Below are 27299 nucleotides of genomic sequence, written 5' to 3'. Positions count from 1 at the left end.
TCTCTCTTTATCTTTAATTCTGAACATTTTGATTATTATGTGTCTTGGTGTGGGCCTCTTTGGGTTTATCTTGTTTGGGGCTCTCTGTGCTTCCTATACCTGGATGTCTGTTTCCTTCCTTAGGTTAGGGAATTTTTCATCTATTATTTCTTGAAATAGATTGTCTGCCCGCTTGTCTTGCTCTTCTCCTTCCGGGACACCTATAACACGGATGTTAGTGTGCTTGATGTTGTCCCAGAGGTCCCTTAGACTGTCCTCACTCTTTTTAATTCTTTTCTCTTTTACCTGTTCACCTTGGGTAATTTCTTCTAGTCTTTCTTCCAGCTCACAGATCCGTTCTTCTGTATCCTCTACTCTGCTTTTGAGTCCCTCTAATGAATTTTTCATTTCCAGTATTGTATTCTTCATTTCTGATTGGTTCTTTTTTATATCTTCCATTTCTTTGTTGACATTCTCACTGAGTTCATCTATTCTTCTCCCCAGATCAGTGAGCATCCTTAACACTCTTAGTTTGAACTCTCTGTCGGGTAGGTTGCTCATTTCTGTTTCAGTTAGTTCCTTTTCTGGGGTTTTGTCCTGTTCCCTTACTTGGAATGTATTCTTTTGCCTCCTCATTTTGCCTCTTTCCCTGTGCTTGTGTCTGTGTATTAGGTAGGTCAGCTACGTCTCCTGCTCTTGGATAGGTGACCTTATGTAAGTGATGCCTTAGGAGGCTTCCAGTGTGCTTCCCTCAGTTCTCAATGTTCCAGGGGTGGCCCCTATGTGGGCTACGTGTGTCCTTCTATAGGCACCCAGGGAGGCTGAGTTATGCTCCTGGCCAGCTGTTGTAATGCTCAGCTGCTTGTAGTTGTTGTGGGCCCTTCAGTCTCTTTATCACGTGTGGGGAGCCCCAGCACAGTTGGCTGCAAGTTCTAATACCACATTTGTGTAGCAGTATTTCTTTTAAGTGAGTAGGCCCCCAGTGTGGCAGGTTGTTAGGCTCAGGGCCTTACAATTGCTGTAAACCTCTAGCCTATTAGGTCTCTTGTCAGCTCTCTGAGGATTGCAGCTGGGTGGGGCTGCCCTTAGGCACAGGAGCACCCAATTGTTTCAGGCTTTGGAAGGTGGGGCAAACCTCCTATGTGGGTCTTTGAGAAGCACAAGTCTTCTGCAGCTGACAAGCCCTGTTGCCCACAGGTCCACACACACAGTCAACACAGTCCTGCCCCGTGTGAGCCCCCCGACCTCCCCAAGCAGACCCAGTCTCTCCACGGCGGGAGCCCTACACACTCCGCCACCACCCCACACTCTCCACCCGCTCCTTGTGCACACCCTGCCCTGCTCAAGTCAGCTCAGTTGCCAGGCTGCAGAGAATCCAGTCACCAATCTATGCAGGCCCACACGTTGCCTGAGGGCTTGTTGTTGGGTGGGGCCAGTCTCTAGGGTGGGCTGCCTGCCCTGGCTGAGCTGGATTAAATCGGTGCTCTAGCGGGTGGAGCAGACCCTGGGCTAGCAGTTCTCAGGGAGAACTCCATGGCGTCTGTGTCAGCACTCTCACAGCAGGCCACAACAATGGCCGCCGCCAATGTCCCAGTCCCCGGAGAGGTCTCACCCCTCACCGAGATGCACTCAGGGCCTATTAGGTGAGTCTCTTGTCACCGAAGCACTGTGCACCTTTCTTTCTGGTGATTTTAGGATGCTTTCTGGAACGGGTGAGTTTGTGCGCAGGCCCTTTAAGAGCCAGTTTTAGTTTCTTTGTGAACCGGGTTTTCTGGGGGTGCTACCCAATGCTTTAGTAGCAGGCACAGTCAGATATTATGCCGCTGGTGTCGATTGTGCTGGGTCCACAAAATGCCCACAGCGGGGGCGCTCCCCGGCTCAGGGCCCCGCGCCTCCAGGGAGGGTGCATACCTGTGAGCTGCTCCTGGTGGCCGTGAAGCTGGCGGCTTGTGAAGGCGGCGTTTTTCCTCTCTAGAAGGGAGTCTCTGCCTCTTCTACCCCAGTTAGGATTGTCCGTTGTTGCAGGAGTTCCTCTTATCCAGTTTTCAGTTCTGTCTCAGGGGTAATTTTTCCACGAATAGTTGTAAATTGGCTGTGTCCACGGGAGGAGGTGAGTTCAGAGTCTGCCTACGCCACCATCTTGACTCCGCCCTCCTCCACTCTTTTTTTTTTTTTGCTGAGGAAGTGCATCCCTGAGCTAACATCTGTTGCCAATCTTCCTCTTTTTTTGCTTGAGGAAGATTAGCCCTGAGCTAACATCTGTGCCAATCTTCTTTTATTTTGTATGTGGGTCGCTGCAACAGCACGGCTGACAAGTGGTGTATGTCCGTGCCCAGGATCTGAACCCACAAACCCAGGCCACCAAAGTGGAGTGTGCTGAACTTAACCACTACACCATGGGGCTGGCCCCGCAACACATATTTTTTTTTTTTAAAGATTTTATTTATTTATTTATTTTCCCCCCAAAGCCCCAGTAGACAGTTGTATGTCATAGCTGCACATCCTTCTAGTTGCTGTATGTGGGACGTGGCCTCAGCATGGCCGGAGAAGCGGTGCATCGGTGCGTGCCCGGGATCCGAACCCGGGCCGCCAGCAGCGGAGCGCGCACACTTAACTGTCAAGCCACGGGGCCGGCCCCCGCAACACATATTTTGAAGCCAGTATTTCCTAACGCTAAAACCAGAAAAAAATATATCATAGTCACTTGCCACATCATACATTTGGGTCCCCATATACAACAATAGTTCCAAAAGATTAGTACCATACAGCTTAGGTGTGTAGTAGGCTACACCATCTAGGTTTGTGTTAAGTACACTCTATGATTTTTGCATGACAAAATCATCTAATAATGCATTTCTTAGAATGTATCCCTGCCATTAAGCAACACCTGACCGTACAATAAAACTGCAGATCAATACCACTCACAAAAAATAGATGTAAAATTTATCAATAAAATTTTAACAAATTGCATCCAGTAATATATAAAAATGATTAAAAAGTCGCTAAGTGGGGTTTATCATATAAACGTGAGATTGAATCAACATTTGAAAGTCAATGAATGTAACTCACCATATGAAGAGATTAGAGAAGAGGAACCATAGGATTATCTCAATGGATGCAGAAAAAGCATTTGCCAAACTTCAACATCCATTCCTGATTAAAAAAAAAAAAAAAAACTCAGCTAATAGAAGGAAACGTTCTTCATCTGATGATGATTATCTATTGTAAACCTAGACCTAACGTTATACCTAACATTGAGCAACTAAACATCAAGAATATCCACAATCACTACTCATCTTTAAAAATATATTGGAGGGCCTATCTAATGAAAAAAAGGCAATCAATCAATCAATCAATAAGAAAAGGAGAAATAAAACTGCCTGCATTCACATATGACATTATTACCTACAAAGAATATTCCAAAGAATCTACAGAAAGCTACAAAAGTAATAAGTCAGTTCAGCAAGGTAGAATGCAAAGTTATTGTAGAAAAAAATTTTTTTCTGTAGACTAGCAATGAACAATTTTAAATCAAAATGTAAGAAAGAGTATCACTTAAAATAGCACCAAAAAAAATGAAACATATGTTTAACAAAATGTTTATCTCTCCTTTTCTTTAGATATTCTTTGATTTCTTTCATCAGTATTATATAGTTGTCAACGTAGAGATCATATACAAATTCTGGGTCCCAGTCACTATTCCAAACTTACTCCTCTCAGTGTTCTATGTAACCAGCAACCTGGCTTCTCAGTGACTTGAACTGTTCTCCTCTCTTGATTCATTACTCAGACCTAAAGTAATTCCAATATCTCAAGTTAAACTGTTTCACATTTTAGCCATGGTTATGTGTTTTGGTTGCTTACCACCAATAATACTCCATTTTCAGTAATTATTTAACTATCTGGAACCCTCAATCAATTGATTCAACTAGTAATCTATATTGCCTTCCACTCCCCGCCCCCACCTCCCAACACCATCTTACTTTCCTCCTCCTTGCACAGCTTAAATTTATCATAATGCCTACTTCCAAAACCTTAGCCACTGTCTTCATTGGTCATACTAGTTGGGTTAAAATCCTAACACTATTAAATCCAAATTCTTTCCTAATCTGTGCCACTATTCACAGAGCTAACTGTGACTGGAGAAATCCATAGTACATAGCTGTCACACGTTTTTTCTGAGTCCACTCCATAATCATGGGCTACGAGAACATTACCCTAGTATCCTAAGATGAACCCCTCGCACGTCTACATATTAATTTTTGGCCCCTAGCATATGTAATTGTTGGAATAATTTAGGTGAATTCTCCTTTGAGAAATAATTAAATTAAGGGACTTTACCTTATGCATCTCTGTTTTTTCAATATTTACTTTGAAAATAGCAATGTATCCATCAATTTAGCTAAATGAACAAAATGAATATATGAAACAATGAATGCTTGAATGAATACAAAAATGTCTAAAGCTAAATCAATTATTTAAAATGGTAGAACACAAACTTTAATGTACATTAGAATCACATGAATGGCCTGTTACAACAGATTGCTGGGCCCCACTCTCAGATTCAGTAGGTCTGAGCTTGGTTCTTGAGAAATTTACATTTCTAACAAGGTCTCAGGAATGGTGATCCTGCTGGTTCATGGATCACATTTAGAGAACATTTGATTTGAAAGAATTAATCTACTGGTGGTGAAAATATTAGATTGTAATAATATTATAAGGAAAGTTTTAAATAAATGGCAATGTTAAAAAATATGGAGTTGGTAATATCCTAAATAATTTAAAATATAACATGCCTTAGAAGAAATATACACTATATATTTTTTAAAACATTTACAAGTGGATGTTTTCAAACTCCTCTTTACCCACCAATGTTTTTTTCTTTTCAATTTTGCAATTCTAACAAAAAGTAAAAAGTATAATATCTTTTGGCTCATTAATGCTACATCTGAATAAGGAGAGATTTTGCTATGAATGTTTCTTTTAATTACTTCTCATAATTGAAAGAAGAATGTGACAAGATGAGATTAAATGAGAAAACATGATATTCGTTAATAGAATAAAATGGTGAATATCAGTCTATTGCCGTGGCAAGATCACATTTATCCCAACTACATTTTTGCTTTTCATAATAATACAATAACTTTAATTGAGGCATTTTATATTCCAAAATACTACTATAAAAAGTTATTTCAAAAAAAAATATGCTAGTGTAGGTTAACTAAAAAAATAAAAATAAAATAAAACAGGAAATATATTTCAAAAAAAAATATGCTGGTGTAGGTCAAGAAAAAAAATAAAAATAAAATAAAACAGGAAATATATTTCATCCGATGAAAAACATTGACTTTACTTTGGACATTTTGGACTGCCAAAATTTAAATGCCATCAAAGTAAAATCACAGAAAATGTTTCTTGCATATGTTTCTCCTTTTACAAAGCATGAGTGATTCACTAATGGTTCCAATTCATAGGTTCACAGCTGTTCATATTCGTGGAGAGATGATCAATGATTAATCAAATTTTAACAGCTGTCATGCTACTGGAGAGTGGTATAGAGAAGTACAGCAATCCGTATGAAATACCAGAAGGAGATATTTGCTGTATACATTACTGGTAAAAAGTAAAAAAATTACAGAAAAACTTTTCTACTTTGACCTCGACATTTGACTTTTAATATGTAATAAAGTCATATTCATCTAAAATTCTCCTTTAGAGGTTAACCTTCTCTAGGAAGCCATCATACTTGGCCTTGTGATTATAAAATAATACTTGATTATCATAGAAAAATTTGAAAGTAAAATGAAATAAAAAGATGAAGAAAATAAGAAGCAGGCACAATTCCAACAAATATAAAAAACCTTCTATCATTCCATATATTCTTAAATATAAGTAAGAGATTACTCTTCATACAATTTGCTTTCCTTTTTTAATTAAATATGTCCCCTTTTTGTTAAAAATCCCCTAATATGTATGTTGAATTTAGTATTTAATTAGATTGTTTTCTGGTAATTTTTATGTTTTATTTCTTGTTTGATTAATGAAAAACAGTGTTTCCTTGTTTTGTTTGTATTAACAATAACATTGTTAATAACAATAACATTAACAACGAAAAAATTGTTAATTATGATGTATATTGCATCATCGATTTGTGGACCGATTATATTTCTTTTGTGAACTGGCTATGTATATGTAGTTTTTGTACATATTTCTTCTTGTTATTGACTGAAAAATCATTACATATAACAAAGAATTTTTGCTTGTCAAGTCATTACGTTGTTTTTCATTTTTTATTTATGTTTTTTGATATATATTTTTCTTTTGTCATTAGATGATTTACAGTTAATTACAGTCATCTTAAAATTTTGATTTATTTGACATTTTTATGTTTTGATATAAATAATATCCTTCTATAAAATGAGATGGCAATATTTGGAAGGTCAATTCAATGAACCAATATTTTCTAATGACCAATTCTTTTTTTAAAATTTTATTTACTTATTTTTCAATCGAGGTAACATTGGTTTATAGCATTACATGCATGTCAGATGTATATCATTATATTTCGACTTCCGTATACACTACATTGTGTTCACTCTCAAAAGTCTAGTTTCCGTCCATCACCATACAAAGGTTCCCCTTTACCACTTTTGCCCTCCCCCACCCCCCTTCCCCTCTGGTAACCACCAATCTGTTCTCTGTATTTAAGTATTAGTTTACTGTTGTTGTTTTTTCTATCTTCCACATATGAGTGAAAACATATGGTATTTGTCTTTCTCCATATGACTCATTTCACTCAGCATAATACCCTTGAAGTCCATCCATGTTGTCACAAATACCAAAATTTCATCTTTTTTTAATGGCTGAGTAGTATTCCACTGTGTGTGTGTGTGTATATATATAATATATATATACTACATCTTCTTTATCCATTTATCCATTTATGGGCATTTAGGTTGTTTCCAAGTCTTGGTTACTGTGAATAATGCTGCAATGAACATAGGGCTGCATATATCTTTTTGAATTAGTATTTTTGTATTCTTTAGATAAACACCCAGCAGTGGAATAGCTGGATCATATGGTAGTTCTATTCTTAATTTTTTGAGGAATCTCCATACTGTTTTCCATAGTGGCTGCATCAATTTAAATTCCCACCAGCATTGTACATCCTCTCTAACTTATTTCTTATCTTTTAATAATATCCATTCTGATGGGCATGAGGTGATATCTCATTGTGGTTTTAATTTGTATTTTCTTAATAATTAGTGATGTTGAACATCTTTTCATGTGCCTGTTGGCCATCCTTTTCATTTCAGGTCAGACAGCTCCTTTCAACGTTTCTTGTAAGGCAAGTCTAGTAGCAATGGACTCCCTCAGTTTTTCTTTTTCTGGGAAAGCCTTTATTTCTCCTTCATATCTGAAGAATAACCTTGCTCTCTATAGTACTTTTGGGTGACAGTTTTTATTTTTCAATATTTTGAATATATCATTCCACTCCCTCCTTGCCTATAGAGTTTCTGCTGAGAAATCTGCTGATAGCCTGCTAGAGGTTCATTTATAGGTTATTTTCCCCCACTGGCTGCCTTTGATATTCTTTCTTTGTCATTGATTTTTTGAAGTTTTATCATCATGTGTCTTAGAGAAGGTCTTTTTGCATTGATGTAATTAGGAGTTCTATTAGACTCATGGATTTGTATATTCAGTTCCTTCCCCAGGTTTGGGAAGTTCTCAGCTATTGTTTCTTTAAACAAGCTCTCTGTTTCCTTCTCTCTCTTTTCTTCTTCTAGGATACCCATTATTCTTATGTTGCTCTTTCTAATGGAGTTGGATAATGCTCATAGAATTTCTACATTTTTTAAATATCTTATTTCTCTCTCCTATCTGTATCATTTCTAGGTTTTTGTCTTTGAGCTCGCTATTTCTCTCTTCCATATAGTCTGTTCTATTTCCAGTGCTTTCTAATGCATTCTTCAGCTCATTTATTGAGTCTTTCAGCTCCAGAATTTCTGCTTAGTTCTTTTTTAGAGCTCCAATCTCTGGTAAAATATTCTTTCTGTTCATTGATTTTATTCCTAAGCTCATAGAACTATGAGTTTTCTTGTAGCTCATGAAGTTTCCTCATGACAGCTATTGTAAATCCTTTATCAGTTAGATCACACTTTTCCATGACTTGATGTTTGGTTTCTGGGGAACTGTTATTTTCTTTTAGTGATGCCATGTTACCATGGCTTATCGTCGTGATGATCTCTGAGTTATTTGTTTGCCAGCACATTTGCCGTGGTGAATACTTTTCTTATTTTGGTATAGCTTTGTTTGTTTGATTCCAACTATTCAACTGATTAGAGATTAGAAGGCTTTGTTTTATTTTTCAGTAACTGGCACTATGGGACTAGTTTTTGGTTTCTCTTACCTGAGCTGCCTCTAGCTATATTTGAGGATTGGCATGTTCCACCCACCACCATCTCTACTAGAGTTGTCCCCCACACTTTCATCATCACCGCCTATGCCTCTAGTGGTCACTGATGCCTTGCTGTTGCTGATGTCACTGTGGTTGCCGGCTTTGCCACAGGGAGTACAGGGATAGCTGATGTCTTCACTGTGTCTGCGATCACCCTGGTTGGAAGCTCTGCTACGGTGGCAGGGAAAGGGAAAAGGGGGGAGGGAGTTGGGTTCATGGGGCTTTGCCTCCACTGTTGTCCATTTCCTTGTGGCCCCAGGTGCTGCTGCAGTTGGAGGTTGGAGTTGTGTGCACACCTTGGCTACAGGTACCAGGCTGTAGCTGCGGCTGGAGGCCCAGGATTGTGGGGCTATGCCTCTGCTGCAGCTCTGCAGCCTGTGGCTGCAGATGTCACCATAGCTGGGAGGCTGGAGCTATGCGTGCACCTCCACTGCTGTCCACTAGGCTCTGTGGGGATGGGGGTGGTTGGCTCAGCTGTTGTATCTGGGGGGGCCAGGATCCTGGGCATCACTTCCACTGTTCCCCTGGTTGGCCTCCTCTATGGGTTCTGACCCACCCACATTCGTATGTACCAATGTGTGGATCTCTCTGGTGTCCTGGTGTGTTGAGCAATGTAGCCTTTGTTGGGTTTTGAATGTTCTAGTCACTGTAGATTGAAGGAGAGAGACAAATGGATCCTCTCCCACTGCCATGATGATGTCTCTGACAAATTCTTGATGACCATGCACTGGCAAACAATCTGTACAATGCACAAGATAGAACAATGAATTAAAATGATATTGATTATGAAAAGTTCACTGATAGCTCACATATTTAAATAAATTGTAAGAAATCATCACTTGTCAACTTTTGTTGTTTGTCAAAGAACATCCTCAATTTTCTGAAAATACTATTAAAATACTTTTCCTTTTCCCAACTACCTATGTGACAATGAATTTTCTTCATCTACTTCAACTAAAACAACATATAACAGATTGAATGGAGAATCAGGTATGAGTTTCCAGCTGTTATCTGTGAAGCCAGGTATTAAGCATATTTATCAGAATGTAAAACAATGCAAATTTTTCAATAATTGTTTTTTTAACATATTATTTTTCATAAAAATATAGTTTTATTATTAAATTACAATGGAGTTATTAATTTTTTTCATGAAATTAAAGATATATTTTGTGTTTTACATTTTAATTTATAAAATAATAACTATTAATAACTATAACCCAGATAAATAAAAGCTTTTTCAGATAATTAATAGTTTGAGAGAGTACAAAATATTTTTGAGAATAAAATGAGACTCTCTGCCTTATGTTTGCCTTCTGCTGATGAATTCTAATTTTGGTTGTTCTAAAATCATTTTTATTTTTCTTTTGTTTTTGTTAGGATATTTTTGTTAGATTTGGAGTTCCAATGGCAATTTATTTTATTTCCCACAAAGATAATATTACTCATTTTTCTAATTTCATTTATTTCTATTGAAAATTCATGTATCAGATTACCTGCTGGTCACTGATAAAAATTTATCTTTTTTTCTGAATTATATTAATCTTTTCTCTTCTCCATTTCTTTTCAGAAGGTATACCATGTTTTGCCTAAGTGTGAATTTATTATTATTTATACCACTTTGGGTTCACAGTGTTTAGCAAAGTCTGATCTGGCCCTTTTAATAGTTTTGGAACTTTTCCATCTAAGACAACTTTGAATACATTATATGTGTATGTGTGTGTCTGTGTGTGTGTAATATTTGTATATAAATCTAGATGAATTTAATATATAGCATACATATTTATGTGTATATGTGTATTTTATCTGCTATTTTATTTGAAATTGTGAATTTTTCTATATTCAATTTTTCTTTTCCTTCTTAATTTTTTTATTTAAAAAAATCATTTCAGTTATTTCTTTCCTCTTTTGGAAGTTACACATTCTTAATCGTCTAAGTGATTAATATAGATATTACAACATATATTGTTTATCATTAGTTTTATATCATAGCATACTCTAAAGTTAATTGATACTTTTATCCACATTCTAGAAAATTCTAGGAATTTGGAACTTCATTTTCTCCCTCCTCTCATATATGCTATTTTTTTTTTTGTGAGGAAGATCAGCCTTGAGCTAACATCTGATGCCAATCCTGCTCTTTTTTGCTGAGGAAGATTGGCCCTGGGCTAATATCCGTACCCATCTTCCTCTGCTTTATATGGGATGCTGCCACAGCATGGCTTGACAAGCGGTGCATTGGTGCACGTCCAAGATCCAAACCTGGTAACCCTGGGCCGCCGGAGCAGAACGTGCACAATTAACAGCTGTGCCATCAGGCCGGCCCCTCATATATGTCATTTTTTATCACCTCAAAAATCATTCTTGGATTTCAGACCCTCTGTACAGTAACAATTCTACCTGAAGCATACTGCTTAAAATTACTTTCATTGAGAATTTGCTGTATTGCTTAAAATTACTTTCATTGAGAATTTGCTGATGGAAGGTCATTCCATTGTGGTTTGTCTTAAAATGTCTTTATTACACTTCCATTTTGAAAAGACCTTTTATTTGTTTTAGAACTTTAAGTTGCCAACTAATTTCTTTCAACTTATTGCTTACTTTATTGTTGCTCATCTTATTCTTATTGCTTATCTTATCGATTCAATGAGATAGTTCAATCTACCTGATACTATTTTGATGTTATTTGCCTTTCTTCTCTTATTGTACTTAAGATCTTTTCTTGTCATTTATTTCTGCGTTTATCCTTTGGTATATCTGAATTACATCCTATACTATATCTTTTTATTTATCCTGCTTGACATACCTTGGACATCTGCAATATGTGAATTGTTGATTATTAAGTAATTATACAATGTCATCAGCCATTATGTCTTAAAATATAGTTTTTACTCCTTTTTATTTTCTCTCTCATTCTGAAATTCTCATTAAATAAATATAATATTAGAATTGCTCATTTATTTTCCTTGTCCCAACTTCCTTTTAATTTTGTGTATCTCTTTTTCACAGATATTTTGCAGATTCTTTATTTTCACCATCTTCCAATTTACAATTGGCCTCTATTGCTCTCTGTAATCCACATTTGAACTCATCCTCTAAGTTTTATCAATTATTATATTTCTCATTCTATAAACTATATTTGATTATTTGTTAAATCTGTTGAATTTTGTATTGTCATGCTTCTTTCAGAATTTTTCTGGTTTGTCACTTACTTATTTTTACAAATACAATAGAGTAAGTACTTTTTCTAAATAATCAATGTCTGATATTTCTGATCTTGAGGTCTTTGCTAGTCTGTTTCTGATAACTATGTTAGCTGTTACTTCTTGCTCATGGTGCATTTTTTTTATCGGTATTTGATTATTTTGTTTCTTCTAACTGTGAGTTGATCACTTTCCTTTGAAAATTATTTCTGCAAATAATTTATGGTTCAATATTAAGACACTTCTCCCCAGATTATTCTAGTATTTTTCTGCTCAGCGCTTTGGTGTACTATCAATTCCAGACTTCTTCAAACCATATTTATAACCTAAGATATTAAAAGTGTTTCAACTATCCAAGTAATGTAAATTTCAGAGAGAATCCTGCTTAAGAAAATATAGCTTTGTTTTCATTGTTTGGTTAATAGTTTAGTTTGGAAATTTTTATCAGAATGATATAGCTCTCCACCTAAATAATTTTCTATACAGTCTTTTCAATCTGGTCACTATTCATGGTAAATGAAAGATTTTAGCACCTGGAGGTTGAGTCATCATATTCATTCCAAGGCTTGCCATCATCCTGAGGGATGGAAACTGTCATATAAATTAACTGATCAGCATGTTGTTCTTTCAGGGCCACGACTTTCCTTATTTCCATCTTATTCAACCGTGACCATATCTTTGATCTTAACATTATCTAGAATTTCTCTTCTATCTATTGCTGCATCTTCATTTACAAATGCAAATACTGTCCATTTCAATTTAATTAAATAATGAGCTTGTTCTTTTGGAAATGTATACTAGCTTTAAAGGCTATATATCTTTACAGAGTGAGTGTTCTCTATGATATCTAACTTTATAGGAAATATAATTACATATTTTTTACTTAGTATACAGAAGATTGAGAAAAGTTGGTAGATAAAAAGTGAATTTGAAATATCTTCTTATCATATATTTTGAATGAATATTATTGTTATCAGAAATAATATTTTGGTATAATAATTTGCTTATTAAAAGCATAAGAGAATGCTGTAATTTGAGACTAACTACCGAATGCTATATAAAGCAAAAATAGAAATACTTCCATTGTAAAATAATACTTTTAATTTTTGATAAAAGTAAAAATGATAAAGGAAAGTGAGAAAAAAATTTTTTGATACCTTGAAATTAACAGTACTATGTTTCTTTCTTAAATAATTAATCTTAAATCATTAACATACCTACTAAAATTAAAAGATGTGGAGTTTTGGGAACTGTTACTTTCATTTACTTAGATATCATTCCATATATATGTGATTTATAAACTATGGAAAGTTGTTTGATGAAACAGATAAAATTTAGTTTAAAATATATTTAAATTTACCAAAACAATATGATTAGGGTTTTCTGCAGAAAACCTAGAAATGCTATTTTCATACAGATATATAGTTTTAAAAATGATGATGCACTACATATATAGCTTTTAGTCATTGCTTTCTTACATTCTCACCTGAAAATAGCTCCCCTTTTGTGCTTCAGTCATAATAGCTTATAACACAACAAGCTATTTCTAGCTTTAGTGCCTTTGCACTGTATACTTTGATAAATATCTTGCCTCTGGACTTTCCTTATGGATTGCTTTCTTACATTTTTAAACCTTTATTTCAAATATGACTTTCTTTGTTAAGGTTTCATGGACCACCTAATTTAAATTACCTCTGCCCAACAAGCCATCAAGCACCCTAAATGCAGTTATAATATGTTTGTATGTCTGTATAAGCATATCCATATAAATATAATCAGTCCCTTGTGCTACAATATGTTTCCACACTATATAAAACGTTTACATTCATAGAAGAGACATACACATTGTTAGCTGTACAAAAAGAATAAAAACTATTCTTAATTCATTACACAGAACATTCGCCAGGATAGATCATACGTTAGAGCACAAAACAAGTCTTAACAAATTTAAGAAGATTGAAATCATATTCAATATCTTTTCCAACCATGGTATGGAATTGGAAATCAATAATAAGAGGAAAACTGAAAAATTCACAAGTGTGTGCAAATGAGACAACATACTCCTGAACAACCAGCAGGCCAAAGAAGAAATCAAAAGGGAAATCAAAAAAGATCTTGAAACAAACAAAAATGGAAACACTACATGTCAAAACTTATTGGATGCTGTAAAAACAGTTCTAAGAGGGAAGTTTATAGCAATAAAGGCCTACAATAAGAAAAAATAGAAAGATCACAAATAAACAACCTTGCTATACACCTTAAGGAACTAGAAATAGAGGAATAAAATAAGCCCAAAGTTAGCAGAAGGAAGGATCAGAGCAGAAATAAATGAAATAGAGACTAAAAAGATAATAGAAAAGATCGACAAAAATAAGTGCTTGTTTTTTTAAAAAAAGAATTGCAAACCTTTACCTGGATTAAGGAAAATAGAGAGAAGACTCAAATAAATGAAATCAGAAATGAAATGGGAGAATTACAACTGATACCACAGAAATACCAAGGATGATGAGGCTACTATGAACAATACTTTTTTTTCCTACACCATATATAGTATAGTAAGAAAGTGTGGCAATAGCAAAATGTACTTGTCAGGTACAAATAGGTGCAGATCCGTCAGCAGATCCCAGAAAATCAACATTAGTACAGGCTGAGTACAGATTACGGTGCCTCAGACTTTTCCTGGATTGACCACCAGGGACCCTCTTCTACAGGGATCAACTCTGTGATTTTACCGTTTCCATGAGTGGTCAAACATCTGAGGACTAAGCAGAATTATGCCTGGGTGTTAAGGGGATGGGTGGACAATCCCTAAAGCATATCAGTGATGATCAGTCACCTATGTTGGATTTAGCAGACAAAGATGTTAAAGAAGCTATTTTATTTTTCCTTTTTTGTTTTTTTTGTGTGTGTGTGGAAGATCAGCCCTGAGCTAACGTCTGTTGCCAATCCTCTTCTTTTGCTGAGGAAGAGTGGACCTGGGCTAACATCCATGCCCATCTTCCTCTATTTTATATGTGGAATGCTTGCCACAACATGGCTTGATAAGTGTTGTGTAGGTCCGCTCCTGGGATCCAAATCTGTGAACCCCGGGCTGCCGAAGCAGAGCATGTGTATTTAACCACCAGGCTACTGGGCCGGCCCCCAAGAAGCTATTTTAAATATATTTAAAGCAGAAAATAAAATGTTTACTTTATTTAAAGCAGAAAATAATGAGTGAAGGAAAAAGAATTGAGCAGGGAAGTGGAAACAACAAAATATGCCAAAGTTGAAATGAAAAGTTCAATATTTTTAAACGAAAAAATCCCTGGATAGGCTTCAGAGCAGATTGGAGATGGTAGAAGGTATTGTTAATGAATTGGAGACTGAGTAATAGAAATTATTCAAAACAAAGAACAGTGAAAAAAAATGAAGAAAAATGAACAGAGCTGCAGTGACCTGTGAGATAATATCAAACAGTATTAACAATTGGTCTCGCTGAAGGAAAGTAGAGGGAGACTGAGAAAGAAAAAAATTTAAAGAAAATGGCAAACTTTTCACGGGTTTTTTGGAGAAGAACATCAGCTTTATAGATTCAAGAAGGTCAGCAAACCCCAAAAAAGATAAAGGAAATCATGAGCAGATATTAAATTTTACCAAGAGATTTTTCTGTGAAAAATCTATTTTCCTATTGAAATAAAGGATAAAAATATAATAATTCCAATAGATATAAAAAAAAATCACTGGACAGAATTCAAACTCATTCATGAATAAAGAAACAAACAACACTCTTACCAAATTAGAACTAGAGAGATTTTCCTCAATATGATGTTGGCTTTCTACCAAATATGTATATAATTATTTTATATATATACATATATCTTATTTCATATTTCAGAGTGAATCATTGATGTCTTTCCCCTAACATTGGATAGGTCTCAAAGATAGACTACATATCATGATTCCTTAGTGATCAACAATTCCCATCTGCATTTTGAGGCTCTGGAAAGTACTCTAATTTGCAATGTATGTTTTATCAGAAATTCGACATACTTATTTAGCCTTGAAACTATTTTGTTTCTCACATAAAACGTGGAGTATTTTTGATTAACACTCCCTTAGGTCTAACTGGCTGAGATTTCTGGTTTCTTACTAAGGAAGAAACTTACATTCAAACCTAGTACATATCATTTTTGATCACAGTTAGTACAACGAGAAATTTTTTATAATTCTTAGTGTAGTTAATGTATCCATTTATTTTCAAAAAAGCTTATCCTTCGTTGTTCATAATTTTTTGAGTTAAATAACTTATCTCAAGACAACTCTATGTAGATTCCTAGAAAAGCCTGGGGATGGATGATGATAGTGCCTATTAGAATCAGACATTTGATACACAAAAGAAGCAAAGAAAGGTAACCAGAAACCCTTCTTAGCCAAGCTAAATTGCGATTGAATTTATGGATTATTGTTTCCTGTCTGTTATAGCCCCACTGACCCTTACAACAGCAGAGTTAAAACATGGTCGTTATTAGGATAAACATGGTAGGCATGATTCTCATCATAATCCAATACCAATCACAAGTGCATGGCTCTATTAGTGTCCTTCAGATGATCAGGTATAAATTCCCTAAATTGATAAAGACCAAAGTACTTCAGTTTCTAGTGTAAGATTAGAAGACAATATATACCAATCCAGATCTAACAATTGCTATTGCTTTTTCCATGTTGAAAACACTCATGAGAAGTTGATTATTTTATTTTTAAAGCATTCCTGAGATCAAAAGGAATTCTCTGGAAAAATAATAAACTGAGAGAGTAATTCAAGCAGCATAAATATTAAAAAGTTACTGAAAAGTTAAGGATTCTGAGGAATGGTAGCCAGAAGTTTGCTTTACCTAGAAATACTAACTAAAAGCGAATGTAGACTGTCTCAGGAGGAAATCAAAGAGTTCTGTAGAGAAGAACAGCAACTTTGTCACTTTCTCAAGCGCATTTCACTGAGCAGAATTTAACAGTTTAAATGACTGAAGAATAATTTGATTATACTAAGATTGGACTATTTCATTATTAAAAAAAAAAGAAATGTAGTCCCAGAATATGTCTAGGGTTCTGAGTAAACTCTTTACAGCTTTTGCTGGTGTTTGCTGCTGTTTTTGCTTTATTTTATTTTTGTTTCAAAAATCTTAGGAAATTGGAAAAAGCAAGGATTTTAATCAAAAGATATTTCCTTCCAAATATTTTACATAACTCAATTAAACCTACCATCTGTATTTTCCGTTGCACTTAGTGTAAAATTTACTAAATCCTTTAATTATATATATATTTAATTTATATATATGTCGGGTGTGTCATAAGATCCCTGTGTACAAAGAGACTGATCATTTCATTGTTTCATTGATCTTGTTTCTACTAAACCCTAGAGGCATCTTCACATTTGCTGTACTGCAGGATGGCTGAATAGCAGCTTGCCCTTATATAAAACCTTAGAGGCATTTTAGCAGCTAAAATCACTTAACGGCAACTTCTAAACTTTGATTTATTCACTGCCAAAATCATTCAGTCAAGACTTCATTCGTCTTATTTGCCTAGTCCAATTTCTTTGGATAAAAATGAGAGTAGTTCTCTGAAATTTCCTTTGAAAATTATAAATATGCAGCAAGGTCACTTTTCTTGGCAGAAATCGTTGTGAATAAAAGCTTAGCTGCTGGCAGCCTGTATTTCCAAGACACTTCAGTGACCAAAACCACTATATATTTGGCTACCACTTTGATACATTAGGGCATTCATTTAGAAGAGCAGTCCTAATAGCCTCCACTATGTATCTCAAAGGCGGTAAGAAAGAGGAATTAACAAATTCATTTATGGTTTATTTGGAGTACTAACACAGAAGTTAATTATTTGTTTTAATTAATAATATCCAAACCCAAGCTATTATCGAAGTGTCCTGCTAGTTGTTTTATGAGCTTGAATGAAATATTAGATTCATAAATTTATTTTCATTTACTAATAGTCTCTAGTATATACTTTCATAACATAAGCTAAACCATTTATGAATTTTAAAATATTTCAATGGGAATTCTTTTGAGTAAGAATGATATTTGTTGATCATATCTATTTTGTTAATCATTGTTTTCTGATGGCTAGCATAGTGTCTGGCATATGGAAGGAACACAATGCAAATTCTTTGATTGAATTAATGACTAAAGAAGAGTATACTCAAGTTTGGAAGCCTAAAAAAAGAAGAAGAAATTTCATATCACTACTGAGTAAACTTCCATTCCTTCAAATTGCTTATTTTCTGATAGAAAAAACAAAGCTTATCCTTTACCATGTGTATTTAAGAAAGTAAGCAGTAATTTCTCAAAAAAGTGCAGCAGAATAATGTTTTCATCTTTCCCCCAACTATTGGTTGTCCATTTTTATTTGGAATAGACTTTCCTCACATGAGCAATATAAGAAATGTTGCTCTTGTTCTTAGCAGTTACTTCGATATCACTGGAATATTTTGATATTGAAACAGTACTAGTGGTAGAGAGATAAAGGTTTCAAGATATCAGAGTGAGCTGGAGTAGTCTATATCCTGCTCTATAAAAGAACTATTTTAGTGTTCTCGACGTTCTAGAAATACAAGCTTCACGATAGAGACATTTCTGTTTTTTTTTTTTCCTAAATGAGATAAATTTTCAGTAAACATCATTTATGTGAAGTAATTTCCTAGAAACTATATTTTTCTGGTAGTATTTTCCTTACATTAATTTGTCATTTGATCTGGTCATAGTTTAAACATACACTCGGTAAATCAGGCGTTGGAAGTATAACGAATGTCATGAAACCAGAAATAAAGTTGCATGTTTTCAATAACTAATTTCCCACAATGTTAATCTAGGTGTAGAATACTAAATGTTGCTGGTGTAGGGTCAGTGCTTGATAAATATATATTGATTTGAGTTTTATATGGAATGTATATGTAGCATTGAAAACCACTAACACAAGACATGTATTTTTCTTGGATAGTGAGAAAAAAATGAATCACCACCGACAAAAATATTAATACAAAGATAACCAGATGACCCTATAATTACACTATTTTAATTCAGAAATGAGTGAATGCTGCAAACTATTTTGCACATTTTATTCCTTTGGTTTTTAATCCTGTCAAGATAATAATTGTAAAAAGAAAGTCACTTAATGATCTTTCTCACTTTCAATTCTACCTCTTTTCAATTACTGTCAAAATATATACACTAACATTTTTTGTTTTATTGCTTTAGTTTCAGAAAACAACTAGAAATCTGGTATGGTAATATGTACCAGATTCAAAGTATTTATGAGGAGAGCTTGCATTAGAAAATGTAGAGATAAATAAAATATAACAATGATTTTGAAGAATAGAGAATAATATTTAGAGAAATTATTAGAGAAAAATAGAGACTGTGAACAAGTTAATAATATTGTACCAACTACATCCAGTAAACAGCCTACTTGTACTCCTCAGAGAATGCGTCAATTTTGATCAAAAGATTTTGTTCCAAGTCGAAGATAAACATCACTAAGCATGAAATCTTGAAGAAGAATTTTAACTCTATCTTATATATCTTATCCTTCTCTGCATTCTCCAAGAGAAAATGGAAAGCGTAAAAAAAATTAGCACAGTTTAATTTGTATACTAAGAACATCAGCTGTATTGCGTTAATTCAGTGGTGTCCTCTGGACCTTCTGAGTATCACACGAGTATTTTTTCCAGTACTAAGTGGCCACATTTTGGTATTACTTGGAACCATTCTATAATATGCCACCCTATTATATCACTTTTTGTAAGCTTATTTTCTCGCTTCTGTCAGTTTTCCTATTGTACTAGCTTCCTGCTTCTTTTCCCTCATTTTAATTTTCTGTGAATTGAACAAGTAGATTTAAAAACTTTACAACATTTTTTTTCTAGGCTAAAAGTCTAGGGTGAGTTAATCTTCTATTTTAAAAAGCATATACTTTTTACTCGTGTGAACAGAAATGTAATGATAGAAACTGTTATACAGGAACAACGGCAACCAGGAGGGGGTTTTTAGTATTAGCAGACAAGAATTATCTGTACACAAAAGGGGCATTATGGGAATACACAAACACACAATGCAAAGCACTCAAATTATAAGGAGAGCTGAAAGGACATGAAAAGGGAAAAAAATCCCAGTGATATAGGAAAGTGCCAAACTAACATTTTTACAGGTGATATTAGAGGAAGCAAATCTCAGTAGAAATCTATTGATGGTGACAATAAATAAAGTGAAGTTTGAGCCAGTTTACAAGCAGGGAATAAACCTAAGTGTTCTAATTAAATGTAAATAATCTCAGCACAGATGGCAGGGTTGGAAAACACCACAGGGTAGGCAAAAGAAGTCAACTACATTTGAACAAACCAAATGTGGAATTTCATTGTGGAATCCTGACCTGAACAGAACAGAGTCTAGTCTCAAATTTTCAATAGCTAAGAAATGTTGTTTGTTTCTCAGTGTGAGGAGGGATTGGTAATTTTTAATGTGACTCTCCTTTATACCTATGAATCCATTTCAAATTTGTTTATAAAGATATGCTTACATTAGCACTCATTTCAAAGGAGATGATTTATTCAATCTCTGCAAAAACATTTTTTTCTTTGAATAAAAGCACTACTAAAAATTCCTTTAGATTTTGTAATAGGAGGATAACAGGGCAGGTTTTGAGAACTATGAGGCATTTAAGGTAAAAATTCTGGATCTAACAAAGATAAAACCATAAAAGCATTTTCTCTCTAAGATATTATTTTTATGCATGTTATTTCTTCTTAAATAGCTTCATGTGGCTCTTTTTTCCATTTTAAACAATAAAAGTTATCAGAAGTTTGAATAACCAATTAATAAATCTCCAATATTAATAATTAAGTTAATATAACATTAAATTAATGTGTCACTTTATCAATACAAAGACCCAAACCAAACAAGTCACACAAAAACTTTTGAAATGTATATTTTTGTCCTTTCTTTCTGTGTTTTTCTACAATATAAAGTAAACATAGAGCCTGCACATAAATTATGAACACACACACATACACTTACATATATATACTTATATATTTTAAATGCAAAGTCTGCAAATGATTTATGTCACTTATCCACACATAGATGTGTGTATGTGCACATGAAACTTTTATGTATTCTTCATCTTGCTACTGACCCTAAAAAAGTGAACCACAAATTATGATAAGGAACACTGTTTCTACTATTAAACTGCTGGGCAAATCAGTTGGTCAACAAGTATTTACTAAGAGCCTGTGCTTACATTTTGGTTGAGGAGGCAGACAGGATCTAGAATGTGGGAGAAAGTTGGGCTGCTTGATCTAATGTTATAAGGAAGGTGCTTGGCATTGAGTCTTGGTCAAGAGAGATGTAAGTTTTCAAAAACTAAAGTTCAGATATCTGCAATGTGAGGATAATATCAGTAGTAAACATTATGATTTCAGCAGTGATGATCATTAGGTAACGAGAGGGATGTATGGTAAAACAACAGAGAATTTGAAGGAGTGCGCATCTAGTTCTATTGTTCTTTCTTACGTAATGTAGATTCTTCTCATATTGAATATTAACATTTATATTAAATTCTACTTCATTTTCTTTTCCATTCCCAGTGTATTACATATAATATTCAGGTGCTTTAACTCCCTTATCTGGACAAAGGAGAATCCTTTTATATTATTTCTATATCGCACAAAGATAAAGTTTGTTATCAGATATATCTTCTGCATTTATAGGAGTATTAGAATAAAAGAAGTATGTAAATTATCTTAAGGCATATTAAAGTAAGACACATAACGATTCCGTTATGTGACAACAAAAAATGTACATCATTTTTCATTCCTCTGTAGGTAGCATAGCTATATATGAGGCAGGAGAAAATATGAGCTGATAAGCTGCAAGCCTATAAAAGTCATAAGATAACCCAATGTTATTTCTGACAGGCCAAAAGCCTCAGTCACTGATACAGTAAATGTTTGCCATTGGCGATAGCAAATTGAAACTTACAGCATCAGAATATGAGTTTTAAAATTCCTTGACTATCATTGAGGATAAGTTCAATAACTAAATCTAAATTTATTCATGATATAAACTATACAAAATGTTATGGTACTAATGAAAACATTTCTACAGATTCATTTTTTCATAAGCTAGATATACTAACAATCAAAATAAATATAGGGCAGACATGTTTATTACTCCAGCTCAACAACAATAGGCAGTTAATCTCCTTGGGGCAGTTGTTCTATAGTGATTAAATTCTTCCACATACTTCCCCTAAATATAATATAATCAAGTCATTAATCATATTAAACATATGTTCGCGTGATTGAACACATTTCCAGTCATACATGTTAGTTCAATTTTTACTAAATTTTCTTTAAGTTTATAATCATATTAGTTCATGTCAGCTATACCTAGAAGTACAATCTTAATAAGTCTATAAGTATTATTGGAAATACTTTATTTTGGAGCAATAAATAAGGCAAATATTAACATATGTAACATCAGAATATCAACAAATATGAGGATCCTGTGATAAGGCAATAATATCAAAAGTTTCTTTTCCGCCTCATTTTAATATTTAGTTATGGGATTCACAAGTCACTCAATCATTATGTTCAACAGTGAGGATCAAATAGCTCTTAAGAGATTTTGGACTATTTGAATGTAGTAGTTAATTGATTCTTAAATTGTTTTCATAAAACCATTCTCATTCCATATCATTTGCATGAAAACTTACTTCAGACTCAAATAGAAGGTGTTTAAATTAACTTGTAAACCACAAGCAGCAATTATCTCTGGCTGTTAGGAATAGGCTGATAGATGTATTTGAAGGAGGAAAGAGGCCAACATCCTGACTGTGACTGCCTCCAGTTCTTCTGGAGGACAATTATACCAAATAGCTCCTTGTTAGGGAAGAGGGTTGTATGGAATAACTATCATTTTTGCCTCTGTTGAGCATAAGTAAAAATGTAAATAGAAAGCTTTTTTAAAAAAATAAATTTGTTTCCATAAAAATAACTTTGTGAGGGGTCCAGGATCAATAAAATTTTCCTTTTGCATATGTATTCTGTTGAAACATTGGGAAATGGAGCTTGTAAAAACTTCTTAAGTAAAAGCAAGCCAACTTTGAGTGTTCTGAGGTGTTCTCCATAATGTATTTCTCAAATATTGAAGTATAAACCTTTTTTTAAATGGACTTTACTTTGTAGAACAGTTTTAGGTTCACAGCAAAATTGAGTGGAAGGTACAGAGATTTCTCATGTGTCCCTCCTCACTGCCCCCATGAGTAGCCTCCACATTATCAACATCCCCCACCAGAGTGGCACATTTGCTATGACTGATAAACTTACATTGACACATCATTATCATCTAAAGTCCATAGTTTACATTAGGGTTCACTCTTATTAGTGTACATTCTATGGGCTTAGGCAAATGTGTAATGACATGTATCCATCATTATAGTATCAAGCAGGATACTTTCACTACTCTAAAAATCCTCTGCGCGCCATCTATTCATCTCTCTCTCCCCTCTAAACCCTGGCTACCACTGATCCTTTTACTGTCTCCACAGTTTTGTCTTTTCCAGAATGTCATATAGTTGGAATCATACAGTATGTAGCCTTTCTTATTGTTTTCTTTCACTTAGAAATATGCATTTAAGTTTCCTCTATGCCTTTTCATGGCTTGATAGCTCGTTTCTCTTTAGCACTGAATAGTACTGCATTGTCTGCATATACCACGGTTTATTTGCCTATAAATAAATAAATTCCACCTTCTGAGGGACATCTTGTTTTCTTCCAAATTTTGGCAGTTATGAATAAAGCTGCTATAAACATCTGTGTGTAGTTTTTGTGTGGTTATAAGTTTTCGACTCCTTTGGGTAAAGAACAAGAAGCACAATTGCTGGATTGTGTGATAAGAGTATATTTAGTTTTGTAAGAAACCACCAGATTGTCTTCCAAAGTGGCTCTATTCTTTTGCCTTCCCACCAGCAATGCATGAGAGTACCTGTTGCTCCAAATCCTCAGCAGCTTTTGCTGTTGTCAGTGTTCCAGATTTTGGCCATTCTATTAGGTGTGTAGCAGTATCTCATTTTAATTTACATTTCTCTGATGACATATGATGTGGAGCATCTTTTCATGTGTTTCTTTGCCATTTGTATATCTTCGGTGAGATGTCTGTTAAGGTCTTTGGTCTCTTTTTTTATTTGGGTTGTTCATTTTCTTAACGTTGAACTTTAAAGGTATAAACTCTTTGAGGGCTATTTTTTTCCCTCTCTTAGGGACTTCCTCTGTCTACTCTCTTGACTTCTGCTTTGCTCTATTTGCTATTATCATAATTTATAATTTGCTACAAAAATTAGAGATTGAAATAAAATAAAGATAAAAGTGAAATAAAAAACTTTAATTCTTAAAGATTTCAGGGAGAATTTCTGCAAAGAATAAGTTCGAATATTTACTTTATAGAAAGGAATACTTAAGAATCTTACAAAAGTGATGATGTTACGAAAAATTCTCAGACGTAACTTTCAATTCAATAGTTTACTTCATTCAACTCAAAAGTAAATTCAGTAGTTTATCAATTTTCCCTGTTACTAGTAATCATAATAATATTCGGATTGATAGGATATGTAAGGTAATACTTTCAAAGTCAATTAGGTGTACTTAGATACTCAGCATTCTTGCTAGTTGAAATAAAACATAGTCTGACACTTCAGGGGCAATTATAAGTGAATAAGATGCTGAATACATTCCCATGACCAAACAGCTTCTCCTACAGTGAGCGCCACTTACCAATCAATAGGGTCATGATAGTTGGGTATAATTCATCATGGTCCTCTGTCACACCAGGATATATCAATTTCAAATAACTCTTTGGTGTGAGACAGCAACTGATAGTCTGTCAGACTTACTATTGAATAAAGAAGAAAGTGATGTATGCTAACATTAACGTAAATAACTTTACTCCAATGACTGTTTGCTTATTTGGAAGGAAGGGGAAGCTGGTGGTTTTACTGTTAATCTTTCCCAAGAGTCTATTCAATCATGTAGACTGCTGCAGATAAATTCCCAATTCCTCTCCCAAATCAGCGTTTATGCTGTAGCATAATATTCAAGTCTTAATAACCATCCTTTCCCTATAATTGTTCCCTGTTTCAGAGAATGTTTCAGGGAGTGTGCTGTGTTCCTTATATACAACATCTCATAGTATTTATATGTATAACAGGTATTGTAAATTTGTCTCTAGAAAGGAAATTTCAGCTTCAAAAAGGGTAGGTATGCAACTTGTTCAAACTGGTAGGATTCACATCAGGTTTAGTGTTTAAAAAGTGCCCACTGGCTTTTTATTATTATTCTTATATCCCTGTGTTTTCTGCCTCCACATTGTTGATCCTGAAATGCATTCTCTCTCTCTCTCCCCCCCCCATCCCTGTCTCCTTCCCTCACTTTCCATTTCTTCTGCCTTTCCACATCCTACCTATCTTTATCAAGAAAATTTATTTCCATAAATTCTCCCAATTCTTATTTATGAATGAATTTCCAATGCCTCCACTGCTGCAATCTCCCCTTACCATAATTGGCATTAGTCCCAATAACATACTATATCTGGCAATATGTATTTCTGTATTTATGATCATTATTAGATTAATGTTTCTTGAGAAAACAACTGTATTACCTATCTCTTTAAGAATGCAGGAATTCAAGAGAAACTATTGAAATCCATTAAATTAGACCTTTTTCTGATTAATAAATAACATGAAGAGTTTATGGTACTAAATAAATCATTTCCTGCAGTAAACACAGAAGAAACGTGGTTCCCCTTTCTTTGAGCTTTTTAGTTAAGAAATTATTGAAGTAAAACTGAACTCACAGAGAACAGACAGAAAATTTCTCCATGTGTGTATGTCTCTCCTTTATGTATATTTGATATACATCAAGATACACGAAACAATTTTGCCTTCACGTCTTTTTACATCATATCTGATAAATTGTCATTCCTCTGATCCAGCCTTAACTCTTCCTATTTGACCTACATATTATCCCTAACCACCGGCTCAAGTGCTCAGCCACTCACCCCTTTCTCCTGTACCCTTAACCTCATGCGTTTTATTGAGTCCTTCCACTCAGCATACAAATATACTCATCTGTTTACAATCTCATTCTTATCCTCATGTGACCAATAACTCTCTAGCTACACAACTACATTTTGTTCTTCAAAAGATATAAAGTTTCACTCTATATCTTCTTGTTCAAGCCTCTCATTCACATTTCAAGATAAAATAATTTGGATTCTTCACCCATCATTACATTAAAACCTTCTCCACAACAACCAGTGATCTTAAGTGTCCAATACTATAGATGCTGACATCTTTGCAATATTTAAAACATACAACACCCACTTTTCATGAAATTTTATCTTTTACATTTTAACACCAATTTTCTTAGTTTTCTATTGTATGTCTTACTTTTTTTGAAACTTGTTCACAGATTTCTGCTCAATCTTATACCTAAAATGTGTCATAGGGGCCAAAATCAGTACGCTTATCGTCCATTCATTAGACAATGAAAATCTTAGTCAATATTAGCCATAATTTTGGCTTTATTGTCTCCTATATACACTGTTGAAGCATTAATCTAAATTGCTTATACAAACTCTGTCTCCTGTATGTGTTATTTTATAAAATGAACTCTATTGAGGTATGTGTTACATAAAAGAAAATGAACATATCACATTTTTAGTTCAGTGAGTTTTGGCAAATGTATGCACCTATATAACCAACACCTGAATCGAAACATAAAATATATCCACCAAACAAAAAAATTCCCTCATGCCCATTTGCAGTCAAACCTTCACTACTCCCATTCCCAGTTTACACTAATCTGATTTCTATCATGATAGATTTGTTTTGCCTGATCTAGAACTTCATATTAATGAAACAATAATTCATACATTTTGTTTCTGGCTTTATTCATCCAGCACAACACTTTTGAGGTTCATCATTTTGTTGTCGTGTCAGAATCATTAGATTGTTCCTGTTTTATTACTGGTTAGTAATGCATTGTATACATATGCCAGGATTTGTTTATACAAAATCTGTTGATGGACATTTGGCTTACTTTCAATGTTTTTGTGGACATATGTTTTCATTTCTCTTGGGTAAATACCTAGGAGTGTAATTTTGTTGGATCAAATGACTTCTGTTGAACTAATTGAATATTTTTGCCTCTATTAGCTTATTGCATATACCTCATTATGTTTATTTTCTGATAGTTGTACTAGGATTTACAACATGCTTATGGAGAAAGTCTTTGTACTATTTTTTCTTTATGTAACCCACATATTTAACACAGTGCTACAGAGGTTTTTTATTTTTCTTACCAATTCCAATAACAAAAAGAAGAGGAGGGACAAGAAAAATAGCTAACACAAATATAACTTAGTATTTGCTAGGTACATAAGTAAGTACTTTTCATGTATTAAAACATTTAATCCTAACAATATGTGATAGGCTCTACTACTATCATTGCCATTTACAGAGAACTTAAGAGATTTACTCAAGGTCTTATAGCTGGTTAGAGGTGGAAATGGGATTTGAATGGAAGCAATCTAACTCTAAAGCCCTACTCTTTACCACTC

General features: G+C 34.2%; 1 pseudogene across 1 annotated transcript in view; it reads left to right on the top strand.

Annotated features, from left to right (window-relative positions):
* Positions 1–1506: 1506 nt before the first annotated feature.
* LOC147916097 (uncharacterized) overlaps positions 1507–27299 on the top strand; it is an 83323-nt pseudogene continuing 57530 nt past the window's right edge. Inside the window, exon 1 of the transcript XR_015553400.1 lies at positions 1507–1622. The product of XR_015553400.1 is annotated as an uncharacterized LOC147916097 (transcript). The remainder of the gene's footprint in view (positions 1623–27299) is intronic.

Source organism: Ceratotherium simum, chromosome 10, assembly GCF_057802395.1.
Source record: "Ceratotherium simum simum isolate JZ-2026a chromosome 10, ASM5780239v1, whole genome shotgun sequence".
NCBI classification, from domain to species: domain Eukaryota; kingdom Metazoa; phylum Chordata; class Mammalia; order Perissodactyla; family Rhinocerotidae; genus Ceratotherium; species Ceratotherium simum.
This window is presented reverse-complemented; position numbering and strand designations above follow the sequence as displayed.